Source organism: Saimiri boliviensis, chromosome 7, assembly GCF_048565385.1.
Source record: "Saimiri boliviensis isolate mSaiBol1 chromosome 7, mSaiBol1.pri, whole genome shotgun sequence".
NCBI classification, from domain to species: domain Eukaryota; kingdom Metazoa; phylum Chordata; class Mammalia; order Primates; family Cebidae; genus Saimiri; species Saimiri boliviensis.
The window spans coordinates 44482607-44496775 of record NC_133455.1 but is presented as its reverse complement, the minus strand read 5'-3'; the positions used below and the strand labels follow the sequence as shown (position 1 = coordinate 44496775).

The window sequence follows — 14169 nt, the reverse complement described above, 5'->3', positions numbered from 1 at the left end:
TTTCAGGATGTCATACAGCCTTTTGAGTGGAACTTCTTTGCTTAACATAACACATTTGAGATTAATCCATGTTGGTTGGCGCATCAATAGTTTGCTACTTTTACTGCGGAATAACATTTCATTATATTAATGTATAATTGTTGTTTATTTACTCATCAATGGAAGAGCATTTGGGTTGTTTTCAATTTTTGGCAATTATAAATAAAACTGGAAATACGTAAAATCATTTATGTATTGATTTTTGTGTGAATATAAGGTTTTACTTCTCTTGGGTAAATAGCTAACAGAAGGATTTCTGGGTCACACAGGAAGTTTGTTATTTTTATAAGACATTGCCAAACTGTCAAAGTGCTTATAGTTTTTTTTTCATTCTGTTCAGCACTATATTTCTCTGTATCCTCTCTACCCCTTCATATTGCCAATCTTTTAAATTTGCATTTTCTTAACTAATATTAAACATATTTCATGTGCTTATTTCACCTCTATACATCTTTTTGGTTGTCTGTTCAAAGCTTTAGCTGACTTGTTTTCTTATGATTGAGTCTTGAGAGATCTCTACATATTCTGCAGAAAAGTAATTTATTGGATATGTACTTTACAAATATTTTCTCAATATTGAATGAGTTTCAGATATGCTGAAGTTTACATGTTGATAATCTGTAGTTAGGAATTTACATATAGCACGGGATTCCATTGAGACTCAATTGGGGATTCAATTGGGAATTTGACAAAGGCTAGGGAAGGACAAGTAGTTTATTACTGTACAGTAAAGAACAGGATTCATTAATGAAGTTTAGAGCATAGACCCCAGGTAGCTGAATATGAGGTGGGTATGCCTCAACCTCTTGAGCCCACAACAACTGTTTCCAGTTTATAAAAAAATAAGTTTAAAAATTCTAGTTAGGGTACCATATTGCTCAAGATTCTGGTTGGAACCTGAAATGATTAGGGGTTGTTTCAGAAATTCACAGTGGCCTGTGACTAGGTTTCCTAAAAATGGTTTCCAAGATAAGTATTTAGAATTTGCATTTTTGTAGTTATATTTGGCTTTCTATCTATAATTACTTGGAAGTGACTTGCACATGGGCCACTGGATATTAGTTTCCTGTACAACAGTGGAAAATTTTTAAATGACATAAATCATGGAATCAACCTAAACACCCATCAATAAGAGTCTGGATAAAGAAAATGTGGTACCTGTACACCATAAGATACTATGCAGCCATGAAAAAGAATGAGGTTATGTCTTTTGTGTGAACATGGTTGAAGCTGGAGACTATTATTCTTAGCAAACGAATGCAGGAACAGAAAACCAAATACCATATGTTCTCACTTAGGAGTGGGAGCTAAATGATGAGAATAAGTGAAAACAAGGGAAAAACAGACACTAGTATCTACTTGAGCATAAAGGATGCAAAGAAGGAGAGGAGCAGAAAAAATAACTTTTGGGTATTGGACTTAATACCTGGGTGTTGAAATAATCTGTGGGCCAAACCCCATGACATGCATTTACCTATATAACAAACCTTCACATGTACCCTGTACCTAAAATAAAAGTTATAAATAAAATGACATAAATTCTTAATAATAGAGCTCTGTCATATTTATATGTTGAAATGTGGAGCCAGCTATTAAAAAACATTTTTTATCTAAGACTACTAAATTATACTTTAAAAAAATCACAATAAAGATGTAAAAATAAAATATAAACTGTATATGCACTATGAAAGCAATTTTATTTTTTTAAATATGTATATAAAAACATCTATAGAAAAAAGACTGGAGAGAAATATAGTAACAAGTTAATATAAACAAGTGTTTATCTTGAGTGGTAGTTTATCTTGAATTGCAGGTGATTTTTCTTCTCTATTATACTTAAGTGTTTTGCCCAAATCTCGTGTGTATTTGTTTTGTTGGTATAAAAAAATAAAATAGCAATAAAACAAAAGTAGCTTCAGTGCTTGAAATTGTCTAAATTCTTCCCCATCTGGGTCCATGTTGGGCTACCCTCTGTACCAACCAAACCTGGCCTGGAAGTTAACTCAAAGGTCCAAAACCAAGGAATACCAGTCTACAAGAGACAGTCTAGAATGGGAAGTGTTGTGGGATTGAGTATCACTCAAGCGTCAAAAAAACTTTAAGGAGAATGGATAACTAAAAATCAGTGATGAATGTAGATGTCCAAATCTAAAAGGTTAAAAATGTAGCTTTAAATAAAAGACAGAGATGAGTCAGAGACAAGCAAATAAAGGATGAGAATAGGAACAAGTTAGGAAGAAATTAGTGGAGCCCTTTAGGATTGCCATGAATTCTCCAAAATGAGCCTGGGGCTCATTTTTATTTTGGTTGCTAGTTCTTGGGAGGTGAGGTTTACTTAAACACAGTGTTAAGTATCATAGAGAGAGAGAAAATGGTTTTCAAAATACGCAGTTTCTCTTTACCAAGTTTAATGTACTTTGATAAACACCCATATTACCAGTCCTTTCTGCCACATCTTCATTTATCAAGATTCTTGAAGGTCTAGCTCAAGTTCAACCTTCCGTCAGAAACCTTCCCCAGTCCCCCTAGTTGGATGATTCCTCACTACCTCCTTTAAAGTCCTGCAGATTTTATTTATGCCATTTGTAAGGAACACAAGTTTGTCAGCACTATGAAATATCAAACTGTCCTTTCAGGTTTGAACACTTACAGAAGCTTGACTTGACATATATTAGGCTGCTTTATGTGACACACTGTGTGTAACTTTTAGTGAACTAGCTAAATGACAAAGTACTAGAGACATACACACATTTATTAAGAGGAAAATGATAAGGAAGGTTGTCACTAATTGCAAATATACTCCTCTTGGAAGCTGTATTTTATCTTAGTAGCTAATACTTTCACATACCAACTAGGTCCTTTCCTGCTTGCTTTTGAGTCATAAATTGCTATTTAAAAACTGGCATGCTTCCCACAGTCAAAGTTTGCTCATTAAATTATCATCTAGAACATTTCCTTTACTTAGACTGGTAAGATTTAATTTAGGCCTCTAGGCTACTGACGTTTCCCAGTTAATCATGTAACAGTAATGCTGTTGAGGTGAGGGCAGAGGAGAGGTAGGATAGACTGTCATACTTTCATTTTAAAGAAATATATATATCAACAAATTACGGTAATTGCTGCTTTTTCTCACCTTGCATGTTTTTAAATTAATGAAATGACTCTAATGTTTTTTATTCCTAGAATTTTTTTATCTTCTGGGATTTGATGGCTTTTTGATGAAGTGGTGCTACTTCTGATTATGTTGTGTTGTCTTGATTAACTTGCAAATCGTCTTTCCATTCTTTTTATTTCCAATCAACTGTGTACTTTGAAATGAACTTTTGACACCTCCCATAACAAAGGCTGTCATTCTTTTAATAATTTTCTTACTTGACTTTCATTAGGAAGTCATACAGACACCTTAAACTCAAACAAATAGAAGCACTGTATTTTTTTTCATTCTGCTTCTTCTGTAAAGTCTCTTTTCTAGAGTCTGGGAATTATTCTAATTCTGTCTTTGTCATCTCCCACACACAACCACCAAATCTTCTCTTGCCAAACCAAAAAAAATTACAAATGAAGTACAAATTGCAGAGATTTTAGGTAGTCAATATATAATACTTCCTTTTCATTTTCCAGTGCAGAATCAGTTGAGGAATAGAATGTCGGAGAGAGGAGACTACAGCATTATCTTAATTGCTGCAGAACTCTTAATGTAGAGGGCTAAATGAACCAATTAGAATGTCTTGTGTCTCCTTTCACACCTCCCATCTATGTCTGAGGAAAGCTGTCCTGTGAGCAAACTTGGTATTCAATAGTTAATCTAAGCTCTTTGCTTCCCTGCCTGTCTGATGGAGAAAGGAGAAAAGATTAAAATCCTCAATAATCATGGATATTGGAAAAATATGAACCAATGACTTCCAACCATTAATAGAGCATTACATATTCTCCATGGAGATGAGTGAATAAGAGGTCAAGCAAGAGACCACAAGTTCATGTTAGAAAAATATATCAGCTGGAAAAAGAAAAAAACTAAAAATACCTTAACTTTTCTGTAACGAGATTGGAGGAAAACAGTGAGAGTGTGGAGTGATGGTAATAAAGAGAGGAGGTTAATTTCAAGAAGAAAATAGCTAAACAGAGTGCTAATGCCACTCTTACACATGACACTCTTTCTAGAATTTTTTGAGATCATGGTCTTTTTAAAAAGAAAAAAATTTCAATAGTTTTTGAGGAACAGGTGGTATTTGGTTACATGGATAAGTTCTTTAGCAGTGACTCTAAGATTTTGGTGCACCCATCACTTGAGCAGTGTATACCTCGTTCATTGTCTAGTCTTTTATCCCTCACCCCTTCCCATCATTTCCCCCACGTCCCCAAAGTCCGTCATATCATTCTTATGCCTTTATGCCCTCATAGCTTAGTTCCCACTTAGAAGTAAGAATGTATGATGTTTGGTTTTCCATTCCTGAGTTACTTTACTTAGAATCCAGGTTGCTGAAAATGGCATTATTTTGTTCCTTTTTATGCTGAGTAGTATTCCATAGTGTGTGTGTGTGTGTGTGTGTGTGTGTGTGTGTGTGTGTGTATTGCATTTTTAAAATCTACTCTTTGATAGGCATTTGGGCTGGTTCCATATTTTTGCAATTGTGAATTATGCTGTTATAAACATGCCTGTGCAAGTATCTTTTCCATATAATGACTTCTTTTCCTCTGGTGGATACCCAGTAGTGCTATTCCTGGATCAAGTTGTAGATCTACTTTTAGTTCTTTAAGGAATCTCCATATTGTTTTCTATAGTGGTTGTACAGGTTTATATTACCCCTAACATTGTAAAAGTATTCAATTGCCACTGTGTTCCCATCCACATCTACACCTATTTTTAAATTTTTTAATTATAGCCATTCTTGCAGAAGTGAAGTAGTATCTTAGGGTTTTGATTTGCATTTCCTTGATAATTAGTCATGTTGAGCATTTAAAAATGTTGGCCATTTGTATATCTTCTATTGAGACTATTCATATCTTTAGTTCACTTTCGGATGGGATTATGAATTAAAAATAAAAATCCTATAATTAATAGATGCAGAAAAAGCATTTGACAAAATCCAACATCCCTTATGATTAAAACCATCAGCAAAATAGGCATAGGAGGGACATGCCTTAAGGTAATAAAGCCGCCTATGACAAACCCATTATATATAAACCCATTATGACAGCCAACATTATACTGAATGGGAAAAGTTGAAAGCATTCCCCCTGAGAACTGGAACAACCCAAGGATGCCCACTTTTACCACTTCTATTCAACCTAGTATTGGAAGTCCTAGCCAGAGCAATCAGACAAGAGAAAGAAATCAAGGGCATCTAAATCAGTAAAGAGGAAGTCAAATTGTCACTGTTTATCATTGGTATGATCATATACCTAGAAAATCCTAAAGACTCATCTGAAAAGCTCCTAGATTTGATAAATAAATTCAGTAAAGTTTCAAGATACAAAATCAATGTACACAAATTAGTAACATTGCTATATACCAACAATGACCAAGCTGAGAATTAAATCAAGAACTCAACCCCTTTTATCATAGCTGCAAAAAAACAAAGTATTTAAGAACATACCTAACCAAGGAGGTGAGAGATCTCTACAATGAAAACTACAAAACATTGCTGAAAGAAATCATAGATGACACAAACAAATGGAAACACATGCCATGCTCATGGATGGGTAGAATCAATATTGTGAAAATGACAATATTGCCAAATGTAGTCTATATATTCAATGTGATTCCCATCAAAATACACCATTATTTATGGCAGAACTAGAAAAAACAATACTGAAATTCACAGGGAATCAGAAAAGAGCCTGCATAGCCAGAGCAAGACTAAGCAAAAAGAACAGATTTGGAGGTGTCACATTACCTGACTTCAAACTATACTACAAGACTATAGTCAACAAAACAGCATGATACTAATATCAAATGATCAGTACAGTTTTTGCTTAAGAATGTTTATCACCACAAAAATAGCAAAAATAAATAAAATAAATATCTGCAATTGGAAATGACCTATTATCCATTGAATGAACAAATGTAATGGGTTATGTTAAACCACAAATGGAATATAAAACAGCTTCTAAAAGTTATATTTAAAAAAAAAAAACATATTGGCTGGGCATGGTGGCTCACGCATGTAATCTCCGCATTTTGGGAGGACAAGGCAGGTATCTCACCTGAGGTCCTGAGTCCGAGACCAGCCTGACCAACATAGTGAAAGCCTGTCTCTACTAAAAATTCCAAAATTAGCCAAGTGTGGTGGTGCACACCTCGAATCCCAGCTACCTTGGGAAGCTAAGGCAGGAGAATCACCTGAACCTGGAAGGCAGAGTTTGAAGTGAGACAAGATCATGCCATTGTACTCCAGCCTGGGCAACAAGAGCCAAACTCTGTCTAGAAAAATAAAATTTCTATATATAGATATATATTTAGTAATATGAGAAAAAAACTGAAACTCTGATAACATAGGTGGGAAAAAAGAAATCAGTTTGTACCTTGACTTTGTTTGATTTGGGTCAAAGGGTACAGACATATATTTTTTAATAGAAAACATACCATAATGTTAGCCATGTTTGTTATGAGTACTATTTCCTTCTTCAAGCTTTTCATTTTTTCTAAATAGTAATCATTAGAAAAACAGTAAATATTATTCTAAAGCTAAGTGACTATCTAAACCAGCATTCATTGGTTTCCTTTCTTGATTGCATATGGCTTTTCACACTGTAGGCATTCAATGAATGTAAGTGAATTGTGAGGAATACTGGGGCCATCGGCTTGTTGAGGACTTTTTAAAACTTCCAGTCACTCTGTTCCTATAAATTCTCTGGTGAGCTAATTTGAAAATTTTTGACTTATTTTAATTTTTTTCCATATTTCTAAGATAGAGCACCAGAATATCATCATTGGCTTCATCTACCTGTTCCTCCCCTTTAAAAAAAAAACACAAAACTGCTTCCTATCATCTGAGGGATGAAACTTGAGGATAACTAGTAGTGTAGACAGACCATCTTCCAATTCTTAAGTAAAACATATCATGTTGTTTTTTAGATATCCAGATGGGATGTTTTAAGTAGGTCTTCCAGTGTCTGCTCATTTTTTCTTTTTCTATGTTTATTTCTCAGCTATACCATCCATCCCATACAGCTTTTTACATGAAGAAGTTTGATTGGCCGGTTTCCCGTAAAGCTGAAAGAGCCCAGTATCTCTTTAAATAAAATATTTTGCTTTTGTTTAATGTAAGTTGATTAAACTGTTGCATTTTTTCTATGTATCTTTCTTGTATACTTGTTTTGTTAAACATGTTTAATTTTTTTCATATTTTCTTTGTATTTTTCATTTTGGGTTTCTTTTACAAGGCTTCTTGATACTGACAGTATATTTACTTAACTCTTTGTGTTGATCAGCACAAGTCATTCTGGGCAGCTGCCTATTATAGAGGGTAGCTAAGCACACTCTTAAAATTCTTACAAAAATCTGTGGCCAAGTGAATATTTGATATAAATGTAAAATTCTTCATGCTTACCAAGGAAAATCTGTCTTTTTAATCAAACTACTTTTCTTCTTGGTCCATAGAATCATAATAGTAAACTCCTTTCAATTTTTTTCTTCAGTCTTTCCTCAATTTGAATGTTGTTACCTTATTATTTATCTCATAATTTTCTTCTGTTTCTTAAATATCAGAATATACCTGTAATTCCAATTCCCTGGTGTGATTGGCAGCCTCTATCAGAACTCTCATTGATTTCTGCTTCCTGGAGTTTCCCTCCTTTTGAGTGTGGGTTGAATTGAGTAACTCACTTCTAATGAATAGAATGTGGCAGCAGTGATGGATTGTCGCTTACAAGATTAGGACACAAAGACACTGTGGCTTCTGTCCTGGCACTCTCTCACTTTCTCACTTGCTCACTCTATGAAAAGCCAACTACCATGGAGATTTTTTTTTTTATAGCTGCCCTATGAAGAGACTCATGTAATAAGGGACAGGGGGGGGCTTCTAGCCAACAGCCAATAAAGAGCTGAGGTCATCAGTTCAATACCCCAGGAGAAACTGAATCCTGTCAATAACCATGTGAGAGAGCTAGGAAACATTTCCCTTCTTAGCTGAGCCTTCAAATGAGACCATAGTCTCAGCTAACACCACAGCTACAACCTTATGTAAGTGTACTAGCTTTCCTGATCCACAGAAAGAGTGAGATAATAAATGGAGTGAGATAATAAATGTATGAGTTTTTTTTGAGAAAATTTTAAAATAAGGTATTATGAGTCAGTAGCTAACTAAAATTTTTGCCACATATATTTTTTGATATTCTTGTGTAAGGAAAGTTTTGTAAACATTTTTATGATCATTTTACCTTACAAGTGGGAAAGATTTAAAAATTGCAAGATGTTGGAATATAATTTCAGAAGATATCATTTTGAGTAAAAGATACGGATATGATTGTGCATTGTCCAGCAAATAATTGCTGAAAATTTCTAATTCCTAATGAAAACATTGAGCCAACAAGATGTAGACTTCTTACATCTAATGAGCCAAATATGGAAATGCATGAGTCAATGGGAAATCAGCTCTCACTTCTTATGAAGCAACCCTCAGAAATGTTAAGTAAAGAAAATATGACAGCTGTTTCTATCAACCTAAGCTTGAAGATGGGGGTAAAAATTTTAATACTGAACCCTAGTCATAGGTCAAGCCTACAGAATTTGCCCCATTTTCATTTTGCTGATTCATATCAGCTTATCAACTATAGCTGTACTACTTGGTTTTGTCATAGAGCAAACCCAACAGTGGTTAAGCCACATTCCAAGAAGAATTCATCGCTATCCACTTCTACCCACCAAAAAACGTGCACTGACCATGTAGCCATCCCACTTCAGCAATATACACTGTGGCAAAGGCTCAGCCCACAGTTTCTACCCTATAGCTATGTCTGTGCCGCTACCTCCTGCCTCAAAAAAACACTTGCCAGGGTGATTAACCAAGGATAAAGATGTCTAATTTAAGTCTGACCAACCCAATTCTCTTTCGTGAAAATTTGAAACTAGAAGAGAGTCACATAGAGAATGAAGGTTGTTGAAGCTGGGTTAGCTAATGTTGATACTTTAGAGACTATCCAAGAGCTTCTTTCTGATGCCAAAGGCCCAGAGCAGACTTTGTCCCGAGCATTTGTCAGAGCAGGATGATGGCTTCAAGTCTTTCACTTCTGTGTGTTACCTTAGTAATCTAATCCATACAGCTCTCTTACATTAGAGTAATTTTTGGTTGTTTAACAGGTAGGCCAGACCTACTGTTATTTATCCACTACATTCGTATTAAATAGGCTTCTGCTTGAAGATCTTGGCTGATACTAGACTCTAATTTAATTTTCCCATACAGATAAGGTAAGAAAATAAAGACAAATGTTGATACAATTGTTAAATCAGTCCTGAATTTTGATGAGCTTGGATCTTGACAGCAAATTTAGAATTTAAGATGTGGAAAGTATTCTTAGAAGGCAAGGTCATCAGATCTGGAGTCCATTCTAAATCCCAGTGGAACTCTGTGACTGCGTAATGCATAAGCCACAGTTGGGTCTAGATCTTCATAAGGTTCCTGACTGTCTCAAGTAGCTATTTTGAGGTCTCCTAAGAGGAAACTTGTATCACTAATCTTTAATTAAACCTGTGGACTTTGTATCAGAAAAGTTCTCTTATTATTCTGATTTATATGGGACCATCTAGAAGAATAAAACAGTATTTTTGTAAAATGTTACCTTCAACAAGTATGTCATTGTAATTTAGTCACTGAGAAGAAGACGTTGCAGTGTAACACAATGATTAAAAGCATGAGATTTAGTAATTTGAAACCTTAACTCTCTCAGAGTTTGGCTGCTCTTTCATTTTAGAGAGATTTGTCTAGGTCATCCTGGCAGGTTCCCATATCAATGTTGTGCTCTGAGGCTCATAGGAGTTTTGTTTTATGGATGAATATTTACTTTTATCTGTTTGGTTAACTTTGCTCTGTGGCTGAGCAGCTGTTTCCTACTAGTTGTGAAACTAGATTGGGTTACATTAAAATGACATGGTCATTTCATTTCTCCTTCCACTTTTGCTATTATGTGGGAGGGGAAACAGCTCCAGGCATTTATTCAACAAATATTTATTTAGTATAAATATTGTGCCAGAAACTGGGGATAAAGTTGTTAACAAAAACATTATGGTTCCTGATCTCCCAGAGCTCATGGTCTAAGGAATCCAAAATGGTGACTCACATTACTTCTAAAACTCATTCAAATTGCAAAAGAAGCTACCTCCAAGTAAATAATTTTTAGGAGTACTCCTTACTTTCTTCCCAGATAGCGTCTCACTCTTGATTAGGGGAGCTACATGCCAAAGCTGAGCCCCTTCCTTTTATTTTGATGAAATATTATTGTAATTGGCAAATATATTTTAGATGCTTTAATAAGGGATTTTGGTAATTTACTAATGTACTTATGAATGGAGATTTCTTCATTATTTTCTGTTCCTCTTATTTTGATTAGTGTGCTATGCAAACATGCAATTATCATCTTTCTTAGAAGTCTAATTTGATTCAAGTTTACATATTTAAAAAGGCAGTGACAAAATCTACACCCTAATCTTTTTCATCTCTCTGGGTCACTATTTTAACTGCTGTTCAGGAATGATTCATACAAAATTCAGAAGCAGATTTAAAATTTTATAGGTAAGCTTATTTTTTTCAATCGAACTTTATAAAAATGGAAGTGTCCTCATGGGTTTTATACCCAAATGTATTATAAACATATGTTTATAAAATATTAGATAATGACAAAATTACACCATTTAAAAATATTATTGTTAATCCTATCATACAAAAATGACCAGTATTAACACTTTGATGTATATTTCTGAAATTTTTAATAGACATACACACACATAAGCACATACATTCTTGCTCTCTCCTTTTAAGTTAAATAATTAAGTCATTAATATTGTAAAACTACTTTACAACCTGCTTTTATCGTAGAACTTTGTATCATAAACATATTTAGATTTCAAAAAATATAGATCGACTGTATCATTTTAATGACTGCATCATACTCCATTTAATGTTATAATGTATTTATTTGCTCATTTCTGCTTACATTTAGTTTACCTTAAAATTTTAGTTCTTAGGAACTCTCAGGTACTCCCTAACCCCTTGCAAGACTCGATCTCTGTTACAAATTTTTCATCTATTTATGCTTTTAAAATACTTAATAGAAACTCATTTTGCTCATGTGTATTTCATTAAGCAGGCATACAATTAAAAATAATTACATGTCAGTACTGTATCATGAAGTAACATTGGTTTTATACTTTTCTTGTCCTTGTGTAGCAGACACTAGTAATCTGGATTTTGCAGTTTTCTCTGGTACTTTCCACTAGTTTCAAACTGCTCTCCTTCCAAATTTAGTAATGTTTATTCCAGAATGAATGTATTAAATCTGAAGTGCTTAATAAGAGTAGAATTATTCCCTTTATTCTAACCCCAAAGTTAGAATAAAGGGAAAGGCAAACATGCCACCCATTAAGAAGCCAAGGTATTACCAAGGTAATTCTATCATCTATCTCTTTCTCACACAGTGTGAGATTTGGCATTCTTGTCTACTCCTTTCCCGGACTGCAGCTAGGAGAAGGAAACAAGATAGATATTCTCGTCAGCGCCCCCACCGCCACACTCATGAAAACACACACAAAGGCAAAAAGTATTGATAATTTATCACAGAACCACATCTAGTCCTTGTTCCCACCTCCTCTTTACTTTCATTATGGTCTTTCAATTCAGGAAAACAGGGGATGTCTCGTAAACTGTCTTTGATAAAGCAGATTGTAATAATGACTAGAATTTATATAATTTTTACACAGTGCCAAAATTGGTCTAAGTCTTTTGCATGTGTTAACTGATTTAACAATTATATTGACTCTGATTTAACAATTATATATTTAACAATTATATATTCCTCCATGAGGAAGTTACTTTAATTATTTGCAGTTTATAGAGGAGGAAATTGAGGCACAGAGAAAATTAGCAACTAAGGTCATATGGCTTGGGAATGGCAGAACAGTATTTAAATCTCCAAAATCTGATTTAGAGTTTGCCCTCCCAACCAGCTTGCAATGCCTTTGTCTAATTTTATCAAGTCAATTAAATGAAATGAATGCTTGGCAGCCCTTGTGTCTAAATTTGTGGCTGAATTTATCTACTTATATTGTATTAGGATTGTTAGAATTAGACAACATAAGGAAAACTGATTGTTGTTAGCTCACATAGACCCTGTTCCAACTCCATAACCTCGGATTAAATTGTCAATGCTGCCTTGCATGGCAGGAGCCAAAAGAATCCTTCCAGACCTTGATCTTTCTCTTTTATAATAAAATTCTTAGCTGGTGCTTCTGCTTCTGCCAATTCCACTTCACACTGTGATAGATCCTCCATAGCTGCTATTTTTATTTCATTGATGTAAATGTTGTCATTACCTCCACCACATGTTGCCACAGATTCCATGCTCCAGGTACCAAGTGGGCACAGTGAATCTAGAATCTGACTTCCACGATTCCTGAGGCAAAGCTTTCTTTTTCTGTGGAGCTGGGGTTCTAGGTTGGGGCCACTTTTCTACCCTGGAGTGCTCATGACACTCTTCCCTTGGAGAGAGTTTTACCTTCAGCTATGAGAAGCTTCATCTTCATTTCTCTTAGTTTTAGTCCCTAAGAATTAATCTAATTTCCACTCTCAAATCCCATTAGCCTTTTCTCTTTTACTTTGATATTTGCATTTACTAATCATCTATTATTGTAACAACACTACATAACAAACAATCCTCAAATATCCATGGCTTATCATCATATATACAGTTGGCCCTCTGTATCTGTGGGTTCTTCATTCAAAGATTAAATCATGAATCAAAAATACTGTGTTCACAGGATACAGAGCCTGTGAATTTGGAGGATTTATGAAGGACTGACTTTCATCTGTTGGTTCTGCAGGACCAACTGTGGGACTTGAACATCAGTGGATTTTGCTATTCATGGAGGGTCCTGGGACAAATCCCTCATGGATATCAAGGGAAAAATATCCAAATATATATGTTATATGTTTCACTCATGGGTTTTTGGGTCAGCTGAACCTTGTCTCAATTTATTTGGGCTTGGCTGTATGCTGTAGTTTGATTTCAGGTATATACTACATGTCTTATTTTCAGACTATAGTCTTCTGGGGGCATTCTGTTGTTATGACAATAGCAGGAGTGCAAGTACATAAACCTGTGATAGTTAATTTTATCTGTCAACTAAACTAGACTAAGGGATGCCCATATGGCTGGTAAAATATTACTTTTTGGTATGTTTGCGAGAGTGTTTCTGGAAGAGATTAATATTTGGACCAGAAGAATGGGTAAAGAAGATCCACCCTAGCCAATATGAGTGAGCAGCATCCAGTCCATTAAGAACCCTAATAGAACAAAGGAGGAGGAAGGGCAAATTTGCTCACTGTCTTCTTGAGCTGGGGTATTTGCCTTTTCTAGTATTTGGACATCTCAGCTCCTGGTTCTCAGGCAATCAAACTGTAGAACATAAACAGGCACCTCCCTCTTCTCCCTCCCATTTCTCAGGTCTTGGCCTCAGACTGGGAGTTAAATCACTAGCTTTCCTGGTTCTCCAGCTTGCAGACAGCCAGCAGATGGTAAGACTTCTTGGCCTTTATAATTATGTGAGCTAGTTCCCATGATATAATAAATATCCTTTTCTATATCTATATAAATCCTATTGGTTCTACTTCTCTAGAGAACTCTGATCAATACAAAGCCAAACCACATAAGCACATTTAAAATTTCTGCTCACATTATGTCCACTGGCCAAAGCAAGGTGCTTGACTCAGCTGAATATCAATAAAACAAGAAAATATATTCTGCTTGCTCTAATGGAGGCACTCCCACATAATGTGAGAAAGGTTATGGATGGTTCAACCACAGGGAAGAAATAAAAAATTGGGAAAAAATAACTTAGTGTATTACTAACACAAATGGAATTAATATGTTCTAAAATTCTAGAATTACCAGGCAAGTATAAAAGTTGGTATTTTGTAT

The 14169-nt window shown here is 34.9% G+C and overlaps 1 pseudogene; it reads right to left on the bottom strand.

Moving 5' to 3' along the window:
• LOC141585206 (regulator of nonsense transcripts 1 pseudogene) overlaps positions 1 to 12593 on the bottom strand; it is a 28220-nt pseudogene extending 15627 nt beyond the window's left edge.
• Positions 12594 to 14169: the final 1576 nt, after the last annotated feature.